The following is a 21,762-nucleotide window of genomic DNA, read 5'->3' as shown; positions in this document are numbered from 1 at the left end:
AACATTTTTATTCAATGTGATGATGAAAAGTTTGCAACAACAATGTTCTATTTGATATATGGGTTACTTACTTCTGGTTTGTGCATTCTTCTTTATGGAATTATCTGCACTCACTGCAGATGAAGAACTTTCCTCTGATGCAGAATCAAATGTCAGTGACACAGGAGTATCCTAACCCAGTGTACAGGCGCCTTTCGAAAATACAACCATACAACCTATTAAAAAGTTATATACATGGTTACAGCTGATGTAGTTCAGCCTTCATTTAGAATTACGCTATTGCTGTCATATAGAATGTTTTCAATTTTTGTTCAGTAATTTATTCAGTTCTGTTATGTGTTTAGACATGTGTTATACAGTACGTTTAATGTAACGTTACTTGTACTTAGTTTTATTCTCCACACATGACTACAACAAGTTAGCCTACCTTTTTCACTGTTGAGGCTGGGAGCTGGACTGGCGCTAGCCCCTGGACTTTCAGGCTCCTCTTCAGCTGTTTCAATGGAGCTATCGATCAGCTCTATTGGCTGACAGCTGGGTTTGTCCCCCAAAATACGGTCAAGCTCATCATAAAACGGGCAGGTGACTCGACCACGTCCGCTTCGTTTGTTTATATCTTTAGCTTCTTTAAACTTGGCTCTGAGGCTCTTGACTTTCCTCTGACACTGTAGCCACGTTCGCCTGTGCCCTCGTCCAATCATTTCTTTGGCAATGCACTCGAACACAGCCCGGTTGCGATACGACCCTTCAAGTTTAGCTTGGATAGAATTGTCTCCCCATATGCTAATCAATTCCGCAACCTCAGTTTCGGTCCACTGACCCGCTCCGTCTCCAGTTTCCGCCGCCATGCTTTTTTGGTTTGTCTTCTCCGGCGCTGATAATTGGCGTCTGTCTCGTGTCAGTGACGTAAAAGAGGGATTTAATGCGACCTGACCGTTCACACAACAGTCGCTTTCTAAAACATCGGATATGTATCGGATTCAGTACCACATACGAAAGTGACCCAGATCGGATTTGAAAATATCCGATTTGTGCCGTTCACACTGTCAGACCATGATCGGATATGGGTCGCATAGGGTCAAAAAAATCGGATTTGATGCGCTTTCGCCTGCAGTGTGAACGTAGCCTTAGAGTACAGCCTCAGGGTGCTGGACTTGGGGTGACCTGATCACGGGCAGGGCGTACATGTTGATGGCCCGGATCTTGTTCTGACTTGCCTGACCCTCTGCAGGTACTTGGTGGTTACAGCCTTTCTAGCGGCCTCATATATATATATATATATATATATATATATATATATATATATATATATATATATACATACATATATATATACATACATACATATATATATATATATATATATATATATATATACATATATATACATACACCCAGCACGCCCCTGCGGGCGGTTTTATCCTTCAAGCTCGGGTCCTCTACCAGAGGCCTGGGAGCTTGAGGGTCCTGCGCAGTATCTTAGCTGTTCCCAGGACTGCGCTCTTCTGGACAGAGATCTCCGATGTTGTTCCCGGGATCTGCTGGAGCCACTCGCCTAGCTTGGGAGTCACCGCACCTAGTGCTCCGATTACCACGGGGACCAGCGTTACCTTCACCCTCCACATCCTCTCGAGCTCTTCTCTGAGCCCTTGGTATTTCTCCAGCTTCTCGTGTTCCTTCTTCCTGATATTGCTGTCATTCGGAACCGCTACATCGATCACTACGGCCGTCTTCTTCTGTTTGTCTACCACCACTATGTCCGGTTGGTTAGCCACCACCATTTTGTCCGTCTGTATCTGGAAGTCCCACAGGATCTTAGCTCGGTCATTCTCCACCACCCTTGGGGGCATCTCCCATTTTGACCTCGGGACTTCCAGGTTATACTCGGCACAGATGTTCCTGTACACTATGCCGGCCACTTGGTTATGACGTTCCATGTATGCCTTGCCTGCTAGCATCTTGCACCCTGCTGTTATGTGCTGGATTGTCTCTGGGGCATCTTTACACAGCCTGCACCTGGGGTCTTGCCTGGTGTGATAGACCCCAGCCTCTATGGATCTTGTACTCAGAGCTGTTCTCGATGTAGCGGTTCCGAATGACAGCAATATCAGGAAAAGGAACACGAGAAGCTGGAGAAATACCAAGGGCTCAGAGAAGAGCTTGAGAGGATGTGGAGGGTGAAGGTAACGGTGGTCCCCGTGGTAATCGGAGCACTAGGTGCGGTGACTCCCAAGCTAGGCGAGTGGCTCCAGCAGATCCCGGGAATAACATCGGAGATCTCTGTCCAGAAGAGCGCAGTCCTGGGAACAACTAAGATACTGCGCAGGACCCTCAAGCTCCCAGGCCTCTGGTAGAGGACCCGAGCTTGAAGGATAAAACCGCCCGCAGGGGCGTGCTGGGTGTTATATATTAACAAAGCAAAAACATTTACACGATTTTAATTCACACAGTAAATCTGTTAAACCGAAGTAATCACTTGGAGTGCTTATCTAAATGTGAAACAGCTATCACAATTGAAGTAGATTTTTCCATGGGGGATTAGAAACCCCAAAATTTGAATTATATAAAACACTTCCTTAAATGGCTCAATTACTCCCACCACGGCTCAGCACCGATGATGACTTTTGGATTCAAATTTGCAATAATATCTTCAAAAGCATCAAAAACACATATTTACAACAGATGCTAAATAAAATCATTCATAGAAGACACTATACTAGTGAAAAATTACATCAAATGCGATTTTGCAAATAAGATAATTACACACACAGCATGCAGAACACCTCACCTCTCTGGCACTGCACCTCAGTTAGAGACGTTTGGGTCCAAATCACAGATCACCTTTCACACTTACTTGGCTGCCACATCCAACTGTGCACCTAAGTGAGTTTTCAATTTTGCAACTGCATAGTCCACTGCTAGTATTCGCCTTACAGTCGCAACTTTCACCAAGAATGTTGTCACACTTCAATGTTAACCAGGGTGAAGGTCCAGATGTAAATGATTTCATTTTTATTATTAACCACGCAGGTATGGTTGGTACTCTTATTTCTCTTAAATGTCTATAATATGTCCAAATTCTACAAAACAATTTGAGTGTGTAATTTAACATATATATATAATATATACTCTATTACTAGATCCAGGTGTGTTTTTAAAAAGTATTCTAATTTGCTCAAATGTCAACACCAACATCAATGCCTGCCGAGCACATTTACCTCCATGCTCCTCTCATGCTAAAATATGAAATAGTTATGAAAAAGCAGACTGTTCAGTTCTTCACATGGACACGAAATTGTCCCTTTTTTTTCATTACATTCACATGACTTTGAAGATTGACTCTGCTCTGCCTGTGTCTGACCTCCTTCTATTCCATCTGCTCCGTGTAGCTTGATTTGGCTTCCATCAAAAATAAATGGAACGTATGCCACACATTTTTAGCAGAGTGGAGCACAGAGCCACTTCTGGGATGCTTCTGAAAGGTACCGAGGCACATCTGGTGGACACACAAGTACTGTCTTAAACGCCTGCAATCAGCTTCAGTGGCTGCCATGGGCACTTCCTAGATTCAAATTGATTTTCTTTAAGGTACTCTTTAAAGGGCTGTATATACACGTACACTTAAATAAGTTAAGTAAAATAAATAAATAAAAATCCAAGACGCAATCTTTAAAAAAAATAAAGAAAACGCATGTATTCACAATATTCTACAAGTCAGGGTGTCAGAAGATAAAATTTATTTAAAAAATTGTGACATTTAAAAGTAAATGTCACATCAGTCATATCTATGTTTTGTTACATTCCAGTGATATTAAATTACGCAATAACAGATTATACAGATTCTGTATTTTTTATCCATTTATTGATAAAACCTTTAAACCTATTACAGAAGAAAGTTATACGAATAATTCATAATGTTAAATATAGAGAACATACAAACAAATTATTTATAGAATCAAAATTATTAAAATTAGGAGATTTAGTGAAATTACGGACATTATTAATTATGTTTAAGGCTAAAAATAATATTTTGCCTTTTAAGTTACAAAGAGTATTTTTGATGTGTTCAAGGGGAGAAGAGAATAGAAGGAAATTTTATTTTAAACATCAGTTAGCCAGGACTACACAAAGATTAATGAGCACAACGGTTAGGGGTATAAGACTGTGGAATTCACTTCATTATAATTTAAAGAATTGTATAAATTTACAATGTTTTAAAAAGTGTTATATGTTTAAAACGATAACTCAGTATGAAGAATGCGAATGAATGTGATGTTGGTTTGGGATTCGACCGGAGAGAAATGTCAATATTAGTTTGTTCCTGATTTTTGGTGCCCATCGGTGATATAAGTTCGATGGTAGATAGGGGGCAGGGTTTAATAAGAATATTTTCTTCTTCCTGCTCCTTTTCACACATGGTTGTTGTGTTTTGTTGACAGAAGATGTGGTTGTTTTGTTTGATTTGTAGTACCAAGTGTGAAATAAATAAAAATGAAATGAAATGAAATGAAATTGATTGATTGTTAAGTAAAGTATGGTTTAGCCATTCTTTATTTTACTTAAAAGACCATTAAATTATAGGTAAAATTGACTGACATGTTTCTTGGACATAGGCTGGGCCTACATGGTGCAGTTTAAATCATCTGTGCCGAATTCAAGCCAGTAAGTAAGGTACGGTGCAAAGTTTTTTAGGTCAACATATTTCTTGTGGTTTCTGTTATCCTTTTTCTCTGTTCTTTCACTTAAATTACAATGGATTACTGTAATAATAAATAGATATGATGTTTTTGCAATTAATGTTTGCTTTGTTTATAATATGTGTCTCTTGTTGGGTCTCATCAGAGAGGGCAAAAGTTTGAGGGAGTCGCCAAAAACTAAAGACTTTCTTAATCTGCACATTGAGATCCACTGGAGCTTGTAGGCATGAAGAAATAGTGGTTCACTTTTAAAGAGAATTACATTGTTAGCAGGCAGTGGTTTGTATGTGTTGATTTCTTTTTCCAACCTGCTTTAGTGTAGATCAGGTTTGTTACCATGACGATGTACCTAGGTAAGAAGTGCAGCACATTTCTAATTGGGACTGCTGAAACTCTAAGGTTAAGTTATCTCACTAAGCCCCAAATCCTGTTTCATAGAACATTCCTTTCAACTCCTGATTAACCTTGAGATCAAAAACAAAGTTTTGAGTTCAGCTGATCAAACTTCCTTCAATCAGCCTTTGCGTATGTTAACTCTTACTTCAGCATGTGCATGAAGATGATAAGTCATTATCAATGGACCTGCGACAATGATTCACCATGGAAAGTGTTTTACTTCACCATGCTCGTTATTTTGGCACAAGAATGGAACACACAAAAATACAGAGAACAAAGGAAAGAAAAAACACTAGAATACTTCAAGAAAAGAATAACTTAGGCCATCATGAAAAAGAGTTAATTAACCAGCAAATGTCAACAAAATGAGATATTCATTGAGTGTCAGGCTAAGTTTGTGTTGTGTTTTCCTAGTTGCCAGTAGAGGTGTTATACAATCTCATCAAAAGGGGCCAAAAACTGACAAAGAAGTAGTATAATTGGAGAGCCAGATTAGAAGGATAAAGCTTTAAATTGAGTTACTAGAACACTAGTTATAAGTAGGTTTGCTGCATTTGTATTTTTAAGAACAAAATAATGAAATTAGTTATCTTTATTTGACTGCTGCGAATGTTGTTTGCTTAATATGTGAACTGATTCCAGAAAATTGTGTCCTGGACATCTTTTCCATTCTGGAAATCTCCAAGTTGGATTACATAGTGTTCTTCAAGCTCTTTCATGTGTCCTGCTCTCATCTAATTGTGGCAATATAATGAAGAACAACACGTGCTGCAACAAAGTTACATGCCCTCTGGAGTCATGCTGACTGCACAGCCATTATACTGACATTATTTGAGTGTGCCTTTGTCATCTTAACCTGTGGTGGGGACCAGTTGTTTCCACAGAGGAACACTGAGGGTAGCTAAGGGTCTAGATAAGGAGTAAGATAGTCTGTGGTTACCATGCAGATTGTTATAACTTTCCTGAAAATATAAAGTGGATATATTTTAAATGTGTTAAAGAAAGAATACATTTTTCCTTTATGCAGCTGTTATCAAGTCTTTCAGCCACTGAAAGCTCTTTGGTGACATTAGTGTCCTTCAGCAAATGAAGAAGAATTGATATTGATATGAGTCATGAATACAACTTATTACATTGGGAAACTGCAAAAAAAGAAGAAAAAAGAGGGACTCTAGTTTAGTATAAAAGTATAGTATATACATATATAGAATAGGAATTACAACTAAAGGATTTCAGGAGTTCTCCGTCCGTAGAGGTTTGTGCTCAGGGAACACTACGTAATTATGATCTGGACATTTTAGGATACTTTTATTACATCTGTATGAACAGTTTCGCAAAAAAAAAAGGAAAGGAAAAAGGAAACTGTGGTTGGAGAACATTTTTCTAGTAAATGATGGATTGTGACAGAAAAACCATAAAGTTCACATCTGTAGTCATCAAGAAATGAAAGTACAGGAAATGCAAAGTCTATGCAAATTAATTAATTCAGAATTGATTGTCCGATGTCCGACATTATTAATGTCTGACACCTGCTTCAGTCTCTGCTAGATGGAGGAGACATGGAGAAACTCAGGGAGAGTAAGTGTTACAGCGGGGTGGCCAGAGCAGGTGAATGGACCCAAATGCAGACACAGAATGGAGGCACTGGTTCAGATGTTAAAAGAAAACTTTATTTACCAATAAGGACTTTGACTATCAGATTGGCACTGTGAACTATGAAGTCAAAACATGAGCTATTAACTATGATGTCAAACGGAGGCTGTGAACTATGAAGGGGGATAAACATAAAGTGGCATAAGGGGGAACTCAAGGAGAGGGTTGTGGCAATGGTGGTGGGGATCAGTGTCATTGGAACACAGAGAGAGAAAGTGAGATGTCAGAAAAGTGGGTGCGACTGGTTAGGCAAGTAGGAGTGTTTTAACTTTGAGCATCTTACTGGTTTTACAGGTGGAAGCCAACATGGCAGTAAGCCAGTCGAAGTGGTCCGGGTGAGCGTCCAGAAACATATAATCCGGGTGGAGCGTTTCAGAGATTTCTTTTGCTGTGGCAGTGAGGCAGGCAGGTGGAGCAGATAATGAACAGGGCTCGAGCTGTGACCGTGATTGCTGTGAATACCAGCGTCCTGAAATGGGTGAGTATTGCCCTGTGTGGAAGTGATGAACAAGAGAATTCCTGGGAACCACAGGGAGAAAACACCAGGTAAGCATCAGCAGAAACTATGACTGAACGTGAAAGACCGTCATGGTCATCGTTACTCTTGTTCAAAGATAATAAGTTGTTAGGTTTGTAGTTCAGTTGCACAAGCTGAGTTTACCCTCATATTATATTAGTGAAACTGTGACCTAAGGAATGCAGTCAGTGGAGTCTGCTGAGATGATGACAAGATAGCTCTTTTTTTGCTTAAGAAAGTGCTGTGAACCAGATCTCTGCCATTTCGCTGTTCTCTTTTGAATGAGACGATGAATTTCATAATAGCTGCATGCAAAAGTAGTAAGCATACCATTTAAAGTTCAGTAACCTTTTCATTTCATTTGAAAAAAAGATAACTGATTGCATAACATGCCTGTGTAATGGTTCACCTACAGAACAGCACAGTATTAAGCAACATGTAGTTATACACGTGATTTAGGTGTGGGTCTCTCATTCTGTCATGACCGAGATGTTTGTTCAATTTAGGGATGAACATTCAGTCCCACTTGGTTTCTGGCCACTTACTCGAAGCTCTTACAGGCATCAGTGGTTCCTGATAATCTGGTACAATGTGAACAGCACAGGAAGCTGAAGCAAAAAGATGAAGTGACTTCAGTAAGAATTCATAAAATGTTTTAAAACGTTTCTTCTGTCACTCCAGCTCTCCCTTTTATCAGTGTGGATTCCTTTGAGTTATGAATCAGTCTCTTTCCCTCTCCAGAAACCCTTTCTTTCCTGTGTGTTCTCACCCGCCCCCCCACCCCCAACACTTGTCCCCTAGTTGAACTTTTGTACCGATTATACACATAAAGGAGACTATACAATTCATTTAGACATACAGTGACACATACAATTACTTCTATGTGCGACATGAGTTTGTATTCTGTGAGTTTGATATCTATGAGTATTAGCCACCAGCACCATCATGAAAACAGCGTAATTTTCTCTGGGCATAGCACAGATTGGAAGGCAAGTCACACCTCTTCAGTGAATATTTCAGCATAAATTAAAAATAATCCATTTTATTGTACTTATCAAACAATGCGTGCAACAATTTACTGATAATATAGCAAAATCAGCTGTATTTAAAGAGAGTATAAGAGACGATTGAAATGTCTGAAATGTTCTAAAATGGGGCGATCAGGTGCACAGTCTTCTAAACTAAACACTAAACTTTTTCATCTAACGTTTTGTGGACCTTGCTTTGCGTTGTGAAGAACAATTATGTTGGAACATCATAATCGGAGTGCTCGGTGCAGTGACCCCCGAGGTAGTGGGTCTAGCAGATCCTAGGAATAACATCCAAAATCTCTGTCCAGAAGAGCGCAGTTCTAGGAACAGGACAGCAAAGATACTGTGCAGGACACTCAAGCTATATGTATATAGATGTTATCATTATGTAAACAAGGTTTTCACATATCTCATCAATGTTGCACAAAATCTCGGGAGAATACTGATCCACGTCTACGAGATGTTATATTTTAGGGTTGGCATGGATTGGTCCCACACAGGACCCCATATCCCTAGTGGCACCCTGAGCTGTCATTGCTTTTCTCATCACATTTTCTTCTGTTTTCCCCACTTGCATGCTTTCTCCTCTTCTCTCCTATCTAATCAATGGCTTCTCCTCCGATTTCCATTATATATGACCAGTCTAATCTGCTTTTGTGGTGCCAGTGTTGAAAATCCTCGTTTTCTCTTCATCCTGTGATCACATCGGCCCCCTTTTCTTTTCAAATCTATGAAGCCACATCAGTGTTTCTTCTCTCCTTCCGCATTCATCATTCAATGCTTTCCTTTATCCTCTTTCACCAGCTTTAAAATCACTACAGGTTTGCCAATCAGCGAACAGCAGTCTGGATTACAATGGGTTTTGGCAAGTTTGAGATGGGTTTATGTTAACACAGTAGTGAACCTGTTCTGGCTTATGTTAAGAAGTAAGTTCTGCAAGCGATCACATGTAACCATTGCCGTTAAAGCGACACTTGCACCTAGATTTTCTTCAGCTCAGTCTTAATTTGATATTCAGTAGACATATTTGTTGTACATTGAAAGAGATTTTTGTAATTTCTCAGTCGAAACAAACATGCACCCTTTGACTGATAAAACACATCAACCCTGTCTTCTCCATCCTCACATTACAACAGGGCTTCACTATTTTATTTATTAATTTCTCTGGATTCTTTTCTCGAACAAGAATTTATCACCTTATCTTGTACAGTACATCTCCTCCCCTGAACTTCTCCACCCTTGTCTTGTTCATCAGTTTTTCCCCTTCATGTTTCTGGTCTTCTTCTTTTTGCTCCTCCTCTGGTTCCTGTGTCCTCTTCACAACCCGTTACCTCCTCGCCTCAGGTAGTTATTCCCACTTTTGTTCTCTCAGGCAAACTCGTCCCACCCTTCGTTATTGTCTTATTTACCTCTTGCGTTCTTTCAGTTCCTTGCACTTCTAATCTTGCCTCCCTGACCTATTTTTAAACTCTTCTTTTACTGTATCTCCACATTCCCCTTGTCTTATATTCCTTTACAGTCTCATTCATATCTCATGCTGTTTCTCTTCATGTCTTTGTCACCACTGCTGCTGCATTGTTCACTTTCAGAAAGTACTCAAGCTGTTCCTCTCATCTTAATTAACATTACAAATCCCCTTTCCTCTTTCCTGTTGCCTGGATTCAACCGCATGAATCATTTGTCTTTTCCACAGCTCATTCTTAACCATGGATATTTTGCATTTTCAGATTCATATTACTACAATATCTTTCTTAGGGGGATGTTTCCTTGACTTCATCATCTGCTAGGGCATTTATATCAAGTTCACAGCATAAACAGCTCCCAACCAATCATGGAAAGAAAGGTCTGCTTTACTCATATGTTTAATGTGAGTAAAGCAGGTTTGTCCAGTTAGAGAGACTGCATATTCAAGCTGCTGTCACAGAGGATCCTGTTAAAACAAAAAAAAGAAAAAACAATTATTAAGGTCAGTGAGTAAATAGGTGTAAGTTGAGGATCGTGATTCACCCAGCTGATTTTTGACCTGTTTATTTTAAAACATCAGTTCCAGAAGAAGTTGGGATGCTATGTAGAATGTAAATACAAGAAGGAATGCAAATCTTTACATTTTTGTAAAGCCATATTTTAATCACAGTAAAATACAGAAAACATCAAATGCCTCAACTGAGAAAACGTACCATTCAAAGAATAATATTATCTCATTTTAAATTTGATGACAGCACCTCAGAAAGTTGGGACACAGTCATGTTTACCACTTGTAGCATCCCCTCTTCTATTAACAACAGGCCATATATGTCTGAGGACTGCGCATAGCTACTGGGTTTTAAGACTTTTGGGTTCATCCCATTCATATCTGATATGGGATTCAAGCTCTTCAACAGTCCCTGGACTTCTTTGTTGTATTTCTTTGTTACATAATGTGCCAAATGTTTCCATCTGGTGAAAGGTCTGGACTGCTGGTAGGCCAGTTCAACACCCAGACTCTTCTACAAAGCCATGCTATTGTAATACATGCAGCATATGGTTTAGCATTGTCTTACTGAAATATGCAAGGCCTTCCCTGAAAAGAAGGCCTTGCATATTTCTTTCTTAGCACTGTTGATTTTCCACCTGTCCAAGCTGCCACTTCCATTGGATAATTTGATCTCCATAGTTGCATAGTTGAAGCCCCATACGATTGGCGATGCAGACTTCTGAGTGCTGATAGCATGGTAGTTCCTCCCTTCTTTGGTTTTCTTTTCTTTGGGTTTCCATTTTGGCTCAGTCCATTTTTAGTGAACAGAACACTTACACATACAGTTTCTTCTTTGCGTGACAGAGCTTTATTCGCCTTCCCCCCTTCCTTGCCCATGCAGTGATTTTCATTACAGAATTATGTCTATTTCTAATATGGTGTCCCAAATAACACTACTGATTTTTGTTCTTGATTTTATTTCCCTTGTGCACAGAGATTTCTCCAAATTCTCTAATTCTGTTTTGATTATATTATGTACTGTAGATGATGAGATATTAAAAGACAATTTTACATGAAAGAACATTGTGAAATTTGCAGATGCGGTTTTTGCAGATCTTTACATTTGAGAAACTCTGCCTTTCTAAGATGCTCTTTTTACAGCCTGTCATGTTATTGACCTGCTGCCAATAAATGTAATTAGTTGCAATATGTTTCTTTAGGTGTTACTTGTTATGTTTCTACCCTCCTGACTTTTGCTGTCAAATTCAAAATAAGAAAAGAATTTTCTTAAATTAGTACATATGATATGTTTTCTGTGTTGCACTGTCAACATTTTCAAATCACTGCATTCTGTTTTTATTCTTTCATATTTTCCCAACTTTCTTAGAACTGTGGTTGCATTTCCATCCCCACTTTCAATCTTTAGCACTCTTCAAAGAAATTGGGTGAAATATGACTTTCAGCTAATTTACTGTATCTGAAGGTCTATTTTCTTCCAAAGTTTGTGTGTTCAAACCATGTACTTTATCCAGTTTAAAATGGTTTTGCTTTTATAATTTTGTTTTTAGCAACTTAGCATGACCAAAGAGTCTCTGTATCTTTTATATATATATATGGGTAAAATCATTTAATCATGGTTTTAAAAAAGGCGGTTTAATCAGAACACTGGCAATAATGATATTGCTATAATATGCAGATCATATTCCATCCAATCTACTGTGGAATTGAATAGAACTGTGAATTGACATATCACTCATAAAGAGAAAAAGCACCGTGCTTCAATCCATGTTGTACAAAATAACACATTGGCACATACACACAACAGTAAATCTAACAGCATACATATGCAACTGCACTCCATAATGTATGTGCACTCTCACACTCACAAAGGCTTTTATGCATACATTCGTGTTTGCGGGCAAGTTTCTACACACACTCACGCACATCTATACGTGCTGCCAAATGACCTGTTGGTGAACTGAGGCTGATTGTAGTCATCTGTCTGTTAACTGCACTTTCTATAAGCGGATGGCACAGTGATTAATGAAAGATGGAGAGAGGCAGACATGGAAATAAATGAAAGATGGGGATGGGGGGGGGGGGGGGGGGGGCACCATGAAGAGCTAACCATTGACTGAGAGGGAAAAAAGAAAGTGAGGCAGGAACAGAATGAGAGCGAGAGATAATCAAGGAGGGAGAGTGTGGGAAAGATAATCATGATGAGAGAAGGCGCAAAGAAAGACAGAGATAATCATCCCACTTTCCACTTACAGTGTTAGATGCTGATTGGTTGAATGACCTCTGGGCCAACCCTCTCTTGGCGCTATTAGCAACAGGATGACTGATGGGGAAAATATAGTCCAGCGAAGGCCAAAAGAATTTGGATGATGAGATGGTGTTCCTGCTCACTTATGGACAACTCTGAGTCTCATTTCTGAGACCGCAGGTCAAGACCAAAAATGTTTTTGAGTCTGTTATGTTCAAAGTCTATTTTCTAACATGAAAAAGCTGTAATATGCTTTAACGAGCCTTGATTCTAGAATAGCAGAATACTTGTGCTTATTGTGGGATCTCTCATGGCGCGTTGTATATTACACCAGCTCACTCTAGGGCTCAAACGCTTTGAGTACTTTTTTTTAAAAATAAAAACCTTGGAAAATAATACTAAATCACTCACTGAGCTTACAGGTACTAAGCTGACTACTTATGAAGGATCTCCACAGCTTTTTTGGAGCTTTTGTTTAAACACGTTTGGCTCACTTTTGCTTATTTTCTGTCATTATCTACTGCTTTAGTTGAGGATCCTCATATAAAATATAGCCACAATTACAAAAAATGACCTCAGATTATGTACAAGTAAATCATGTGAGCAAACGTTCAGGCTTCAAACTGCTCCAAAGGGTTTTTAATTCTTCTTTTCACTGTATGCCATTGCAGGGAGATACTCTTCATATGTTCATCAAAGGTGCACAGCTTTGGCTGTGATCACAGCAGCCCCACCCACCGCAGTTCAAACTGTTTTCAAGTGGGAGCCAGCTAGAAGAAACTTGCCTTAAAGGGAGAGTGGCCTTAAAAAGAGGTGTTGGAACATAAGAATTTCTTTTGTCAGTCCATCAAAGCTACTCCAGTAGAGCCGAAATTTTAAAATACAGAGTTTAAATGAGCGTGACAGATCCTCTTAAAATTTAAAGTGTAGTTAACAATAGATTTTTCAATTACAAGCAGTCAGATCTGAGATAATTCCAAAATTACAGCCTTATTGCTTTTCTAGTATTGCTATGACTGATACGAGGGAGTGAAGTGTTACTCTGAAGAAGTCAGTTCGATTCAATTTTATTTCTATAGCACCAAATCACAACAACATTCGCCTCAAGGTGTTTTATATTGTAAGGTAAAGACCCTACCATAATAGAGAGAAAAATAAGACATTGTAAGCTGAGAGTTAGCAGGTTTCTTTTTCTAAGAAAAAGCAAGCAGAAATGTGTGATAAGACTGAGGAGGAGCTTTCATTCTGTTAAGACCAATTTTACTTCTGAAGGTGTGCGACGGAGTGCAGACCTGAATGTAGCTTTAATTTATTATTAGATTTTGATAAATAATGAGTATTATGTTCAGTGTCTCATTATTATTATGGGGACAGAGTCACAAACTCATTTACACATTTATGACTTTATTTTGATTTACTACTGTGCACTTTATTCACATTATGTGCCCAACCCAACACATTTTTGTCACATATTGGCCTGTGACATTTTTTACTGTCTTGTTTTGTAACCAAAATAATAATAATAATAATAATAATAATAATAATAATAATAATAATAATAATAATATTAGTTGTTATACTATCATCCCACAGTGTGCATGAATATGTAAAGGGGGAATGTGTGATGTCCTTACCATTCACAGATTTCAGGCTTATTATTTTAACAGCGGTGTGCTTTTTTTTCTAGCAAGGATCTGCTAATCTTTTTTGGGGCCTAGCAACACAGTCTTGCTAAAAAGCCTTTAAATCAAGGATGAAGATCAAGGACTGAAATCTGGCCACAAAATGCTATGGTAACCACCAGTGACTCATGTCAACTGCTTTCACATCCTTTCTTTTTCTTCCAGATGTAGTGACACATACCTCTTTAATCTGCGACAACAAGTTTAACTACAAATGAGAGATATCTCACAGAACAAAACACACCATGCAATAAAAGGTATACTATGCTGACAGACAATGACAGCCTTTGAAATTTTAACTATATAGGGAGTGCAGAATTATTAGGCAAGTTGTATTTTTGAGGAATAATTTTATTATTGAACAACAACCATGTTCTCAATGAACCCAAAAAACTCATTAATATCAAAGCTGAATGTTTTTGGAAGTAGTTTTTAGTTTGTTTTTAGTTTTAGCTATTTTAGGGGGATATCTGTGTGTGCACGTGACTATTACTGTGCATAATTATTAGGGAACTTAACAAAAAACAAATATATACCCATTTCAATTATTTATTTTTTACCAGTGAAACCAATATAACATCTCCACATTCACAAATATACATTTCTGACATTCAAAAACAAAACAAAAACAAATCAGCGACCAATATAGCCACCTTTCTTTGCAAGGACACTCAAAAGCCTGCCATCCATGGATTCTGTCAGTGTTTTGATCTGTTCACCATCAACATTGTGTGCAGCAGCAACCACAGCCTCCCAGACACTGTTCAGAGAGGTGTACTGTTTTCCCTCCTTGTAAATCTCACATTTGATGATGGACCACAGGTTCTCAATGGGGTTCAGATCAGGTGAACAAGGAGGCCATGTCATTAGTTTTTCTTCTTTTATACCCTTTCTTGCCAGCCACGCTGTGGAGTACTTGGACGCGTGTGATGGAGCATTGTCCTGCATGAAAATCATGTTTTTCTTGAAGGATGCAGACTTCTTCCTGTACCACTGCTTGAAGAAGGGGTCTTCCAGAAACTGGCAGTAGGACTGGGAGTTGAGCTTGACTCCATCCTCAACCCGAAAAGGCCCCACAAGCTCATCTTTGATGATACCAGCCCAAACCAGTACTCCACCTCCACCTTGCTGGCGTCTGAGTCGGACTTGAGCTCTCTGCCCTTTACCAATCCAGCCACGGGCCCATCCATCTGGCCCATCAAGACTCACTCTCATTTCATCAGTCCATAAAACCTTAGAAAAACCAGTCTTGAGATATTTCTTGGCCCAGTCTGGACGTTTCAGCTTGTGTGTCTTGTTCAGTGGTGGTCGTCTTTCAGCCTTTCTTACCTTGGCCATGTCTCTGAGTATTGCACACCTTGTGCTTTTGGGCACTCCAGTGATGTTGCAGCTCTGAAATATGGCCAAACTGGTGGCAAGTGGCATCTTGGCAGCTGCACGCTTGACTTTTCTCAGTTCATGGGCAGTTATTTTGCGCCTTGGTTTTTCCACATGCTTCTTGCGACCCTGTTGACTATTTTGAATGAAAAGCTTGATTGTTCGATGATCACGCTTCAGAAGCTTTGCAATTTTGAGACTGCTGCATCCCTCTGCAAGATATCTCACTATTTTTGACTTTTCTGAGCCTGTCAAGTCCTTCTTTTGACCCATTTTGCCAAAGGAAAGGACGTTGCCTAATAATTATGCACACCTGATATAGGGTGTTGATGTCATTAGACCACACCCCTTCTCATTACAGAGATGCACATCACCTAATATGCTTAATTGGTAGTAGGCTTTCGAGTCTATACAGCTTGGAGTAAGACAACATGCATGAAGAGGATGATGTGGACAAAATACTCATTTGCCTAATAGTTCTGCACTCCCTGTACAATACTATTTGATATGTGCTACTTTCCAGCCTGATACTGCAGCTAACAACTTCTGGTTTGCACTTATTGGCCTATTGACCAGCATGTATACTTAATTAACCATGTTTTTTAAAGTTTTCTTTTACGTCATGTTTACTGTGCATAATGTAATGACATGAATATTTCACCGGATTACTTGGGGAAAACATTTTATAAACTAAGAAACTTTGAGAGAGAACAACCCTTTCACGGGACACACGCTCATCCACACAAAAGGCACACACTAACTAAAGGATAGCACAGTTTTTGCATTAAACTTTATACATATCACAACTACTGTTTCACATCATTACAGTGGCTAACAATATTTAATATCATTTGGATTATGTTTTTCTTTGCCACTGGTCCATGCTTTAGATTTAAAACTAGATGATTTTTTCCCACCCTGTGTTTTCTGATAGCCTCAACAACAAATGAGCTGAAACCCACCAAATCACCCTGAGTTTAAATTAAGTGTTTTTTATTGCTTAGCCTTTTTATTGCATATACTTATTGATTTATATGGATTTCTTATGTGTCACAGATTGCTTATTTCTTAATTTATTATTTGTATTTTGTCTCCCTGTATTTATTTTTTCCAAACTTACTTACGCTTATTGCAATGGCAAGGCACCCATTTGGTGTAACTAATGTTTAATTAATCTTTGCTCCTCGTCCGATCCCCTGAAACTTATACACACACAGCTGACATGTTATGGTGTATAATGTGTCTTGGGTCAATGTCCTTAATTGGCCCTATCTTGCAGGAAACATTCTTAGAAGTCATAGATCCAAATCTACGATATCGATTGATGCTGTCCAGTAACTGCCCAGTTTGTCAACAGCTTCAATCAAAAATAGAGGTTGGTTTAAGAGGAGAGTCTTTGAAAAGCTGGAGTTTGAGTATAGCTAGGGAATTGAAGTATCATCATATTTCTTGGATGTATACCAAACTAAGCTTCAGATAAACTATATTATTAACTATATCCTTTGTTCTTGCTGCATTGGGATGTTTACGATATCACTAATTTCACCTGTGTTCGATTTTTTCATCTGCTTTGTTTGGCCAGTTGCATGTCTTTGAGATGCATACAGAGGAAAAGAAAAAGTCAACACAATAATCACAGTGATGCATTGAAAATAAGACTTTGTATGATAGTCATACGCAGTTGATTTCTTTCATTAGAGCTTCCAGAAACACTACACAAGATGGATCTCACGCACCAGAATGTGCATCTGCTGAGTATGTTGTGTATTATCTGTATATGTTTTTGATGTAAACTGTCATATGTTGAAAAAATAGCAGTATTCATATTTTCCATTTATTGGACCTTCATACACAGTTTGCACCTTGTAGACAATGGAAAAGCAAATGCTATCTACTAAGTGTCAGCAACCAAACACCACACCTGACATGAAAATAGTAAAAAATACCTGTACTAACAACGTGAATAAATTATGCACCTCTTATATATCTATATATAGAGTATTTATTTATTATTTTTTTTTTTTTGGCCTGTCCCGTTTGGCTCTTTTGCCATCAGAATTGTTGTCTAAAGGCAAAGAAAGATGCCCAACGGATTTACTTTACCAAACTGACCATCCCAGCCTTGCCGTAATGGTCCATTTGATTCACCTTTTATTGTTTATTTTATTTTCACTTACTGAATACGGGACAGACTTGACTGGGGGAAAGAAGGGGAGAAAGAAAGAGGGAAAGAGAAACAGCTGAGAAGAGGGACGGGGGAGAAGGGCAAAAGACAAAAACCAACAGAACGGGCAGAGAAAAAAAATGCATATATCAATCACCTGGGTCACCTGCTGAGAAAGAAAAAAGAAAGCAAGCAGAAGAGAACAAGAGTAATAGAATAAACAACATCACAATGATATATGGGAATATGACAGTAAATACTAAATGTTAAACATTATTGTGCAGCACATAAGATCAACAGAACACAGTGTGCTTTGAGGTAGGAGCCAAAAAGGGTGTAGTTTGTGGGTGTGATCACCCGTGTGTACACCTGTGAGCATGGACGCGCTTGTTTTTTGTTTTTTTAAAAGGTTCCTTCATGTAATAATCTGCTAGAGGGTGTGGGGGGGCCACAGCCCCGTCCTCCAGGGCGTGAAGCAGGTGTGGAGGAGATCAAAACTCCAGACATCCAGAGGCCCCCAGAACACAAGAGACCAAGGAAGACCAACAGAGGGGCAGCTGCGCCACTGTCCCGGAAAGAGCTGAGGAGAGTCCCAGATGAGGGCTCACTCAGCAGCCGCGGAGCAGAAGCCAGGGGGAGTTGCAGTGACGCGCCCGTGAGCTCCGCCGGCAGCCAGCTGCGCCTGAGTGACCAAGCCCCAGGCCAAGAGGCCGGGGGCACCCCACCTCCGAAGTGGCCCGAGCGAGCCCCAGGCTCCAGGCCCCGATAAGCGGCCGCCAAGGAGTGAGCCGGTGTGTACCTGGACGCCCATCCCCGGACACAAAGAACCACCAACGCACCGATGTCTGAGGGGGTCCGCCACTGGCAGGGGAAGTGGTGGTAGGGGGAGATAGGCCTCCAAACCTTGGAGGGCCTGAGATGTCCCCAGAGAGGTGGCGCCTGACACCCAACCTGACATATAGACACAGACATACAGGCACACACAGATACAAACATCCATTCCCACCCTCATGCTCTCATATGCACTTACTCCACACTCAACCAACGTGGAGACAGACATAAAGAGACGTTGTACACACGATCACACTCCCCAAGCGTACTCTACAAACCGGGTCTAGGTGCCCCCGCCCCTGGAGGGGGGAACTGCACCCAGACCCAGGTGGTGTTTCCCTTTTCCCTGCGGTGGGAGGAGGCAGACCGCCCCGACTCCGCAGCAGCAGGAAGGCTCCACACTCCAGACCGCAGTCGGACGGCCAACTCCTCCTCCTAGTCCTAGCCCCCCTGCTCCAGCAGGTCGCAGAGAACGGGGGTGAGAGAAGACTCCGAACCTCCCTCCACCCGCTCATTGTAATGTTGATGCATGTGTGTTCTAAGGTGCATTTAAAACCCAGGAGGGCTTGGAGCTACCTGCCAGAGAGCAGCAGGTAAGCGCATGGTCCCTCCTGCTAGCCCTCAATGTCTACGTGTATTTAAAATTGAGAGGTGGGCAACGATGCCAGGGGTGGGGTGTACACCCTGATGGTACTTTGGACTCCGTGTATCGTGCCCACCCCCAAGATCCTATATGTATGTGTAATGAGAGTGTGAGTAATGTGAATGTCTAAGTTGTGGGATAAAATTGAGGCAGAGGCAGCCAGAAGGGGACAGAGGGGGGGGGGGTAGCCTCCTCTGCACCCTGGTGACATACCCCTACTCCAAGGCCCTGCATGTGTGGGTGGTTGTGGTGGAGCGGGAAGAGGGAGGCAGCTGGAGATGGGGAGGGAAGGAAGGGAGGGGCAAGTGACCCCTCCCTGGGGCCAGCTCCCCCGCTGACCCCAGTAGGCACCCCCATACTCCGCGACCCGCCAGGGAAAGGGGGCCCAGGCCCATCCAGACCGGGCCCAGTGCAGCAGCGCCGCCCGGCCCCACAGAGCCCGGGACAGTCCACCCAACCCCACCACAGAGAAAACTGCACCCACCCCACCATCCACTCATCTTCCAGACTACATAAGACAATAAACACCCAGGCTGAGATCTTCCTCCACCTCTCCTGTATCTCCCCCTCCTGCAGAGGGAGCTCCTGAGGAGAGGAAAGCTCCTGCAAGATGTGACAATCTCCCCCACCAGTTGAAGAGCCCCCCAGGTGGCTCGACGCACCGGCGGCACCCTGCTCCAGGGCTGGGCCCCCATGCACCCACCCGCCCACAACCCCGGCAACACACCAACCAGGACCCAAGCCCCGATCCGGGTCCCAGCCCAGAGACGGAGCGCCCCCAGAACCTCACGCCCATCCCGGACCCACCCAGGGGCAGCCAGGCTACCAGGTCAGTAACCCACGTCCGTCAGCACAGACCCTCCCCTAGCCCCGCTGCACGCAGCCGCGAGGAAACAGTCACCGGAGAGCCAACAGAGCCCCTAACCGGACATGACCGCTACCCCGGGTTGAGCCCCCCAAGGAAGATGCCTCCGGGGAACCCCCCGACGCCCTAAGCCTGTCCCTACCCCCACACCAATCACAACAGTGAAGGCGGGACCAAATTATGACCCCCCACCCCCACTAGGTGATGGAGCTGATCAAAGGAGCCCAGAGCAATTGATCTGATGTGGTGGCAGAGGCTGTATCAAGACTAATGTAATCTAATAGATAATTTCTATATTGGTTAGAATTAAGATTATTTTTATTTTTCCAGTTCATGAGGACTGTTTTCTTGGCTATGCATAGGGCAGTGAAAACCATATGGGCGATATTCTTTTCTGAAGTGACATTATCTAAGCTGCCCAACAAACACACTAAGGGGGAAGTTGGAATGTTACATTTCAGACACTTCGATAAGTCTTCACATATCTCGCGCCAAAACTTCTGAACTGGTGGACAGAACCAAAGAGCGTGGATATAATTGTCCGGTGAATTGGTTTGGCAGTGTGAGCAGTTGTTGGTAGACGTAAAGCCCATCTTGAACATCCGATGACCTGTATAGTGCACTCTATGTAATATTTTGTATTGAATTAATTGAAGACTGGGATTTCTAATTAGATGAAAGGTTTTTAAGCAAATCTGAGACCAGAAGTTTAGGTCTAAGTTAACTGATAAATCCGCTTCCCATTTTGCAATAGGAAGTGATATTGATTCATCTGTTTTAGAAAGCATTCTGTATATTTTGGATAGTAATTTGGGGGGTTTAAGAGTAAGAAATTGAACCACACTTGGTGGTGTTTGTAGTTCAACTTGACCCGGTTTAAATTTCTTTTTTACTATGGATTTAATTTGTTGATATTCTAAAAATCTTTTCTTGTTGATCCCATATTGTGTAACTAGTCTGTCAAATGAAATAAATTCTGTTCCTTCTAGTATATGTTCTAAATATTTGATTCCTTTATCACTCCAATCTGAAAAGTTTATCATATTATTGTTTTGTAATATGTCAGGGTTGTTCCAGATAGGTGTACGTTTGCATGGGATTAATGAAGACGCCGTCAATTTTAGAAACTCCCACCATGCTGTCAGAGAAGAGCTGATGTTGATGCTTTTAAAGCATTCATGTCGTTGGATGTTTGAGCTGATAAATGGTAGGTCTGAGATCTCTAGATTATTGCAGAGTGCTTGTTCTACATCTAGCCAAGGTTCATCTAAGAGGGTGTGTTTTAGCCATCCTGAGATAAACTGAAGCCTGTTGGCTAAGAAGTAGTGCTGAAAGTTAGGCAGTTCTAGTCCTCCTTTATCCTTGGTCTTTTGTAGTGTTTTTAAGCTTATACGTGGGGGTTTATTTTTCCAAAGGAATTTGGACATACATGAATCTAGAGATCTGAACCAATCTTGTGGCGGTTTAGTTGGGATCATTGAGAATAAATAATTTATTTTTGGTAAGACCATCATTTTTATAGCGGCAACCCTTCCCATGAGTGATATGGGTAGACATTTCCATCTAGCCAGATCATCTTCTACCTTCTTTAAAAGTGGGATATGGTTTAATTTAGTTAGATCTGCAAGCTTGGGAGAAACATTAATACCTAAATATTTTATATTTCCCGATTGCAGTGGTGTAGAA

This window comes from Maylandia zebra, linkage group LG22 (genome assembly GCF_041146795.1).
Source record: "Maylandia zebra isolate NMK-2024a linkage group LG22, Mzebra_GT3a, whole genome shotgun sequence".
Classification (NCBI taxonomy): domain Eukaryota; kingdom Metazoa; phylum Chordata; class Actinopteri; order Cichliformes; family Cichlidae; genus Maylandia; species Maylandia zebra.
This window is presented reverse-complemented; position numbering follows the sequence as displayed.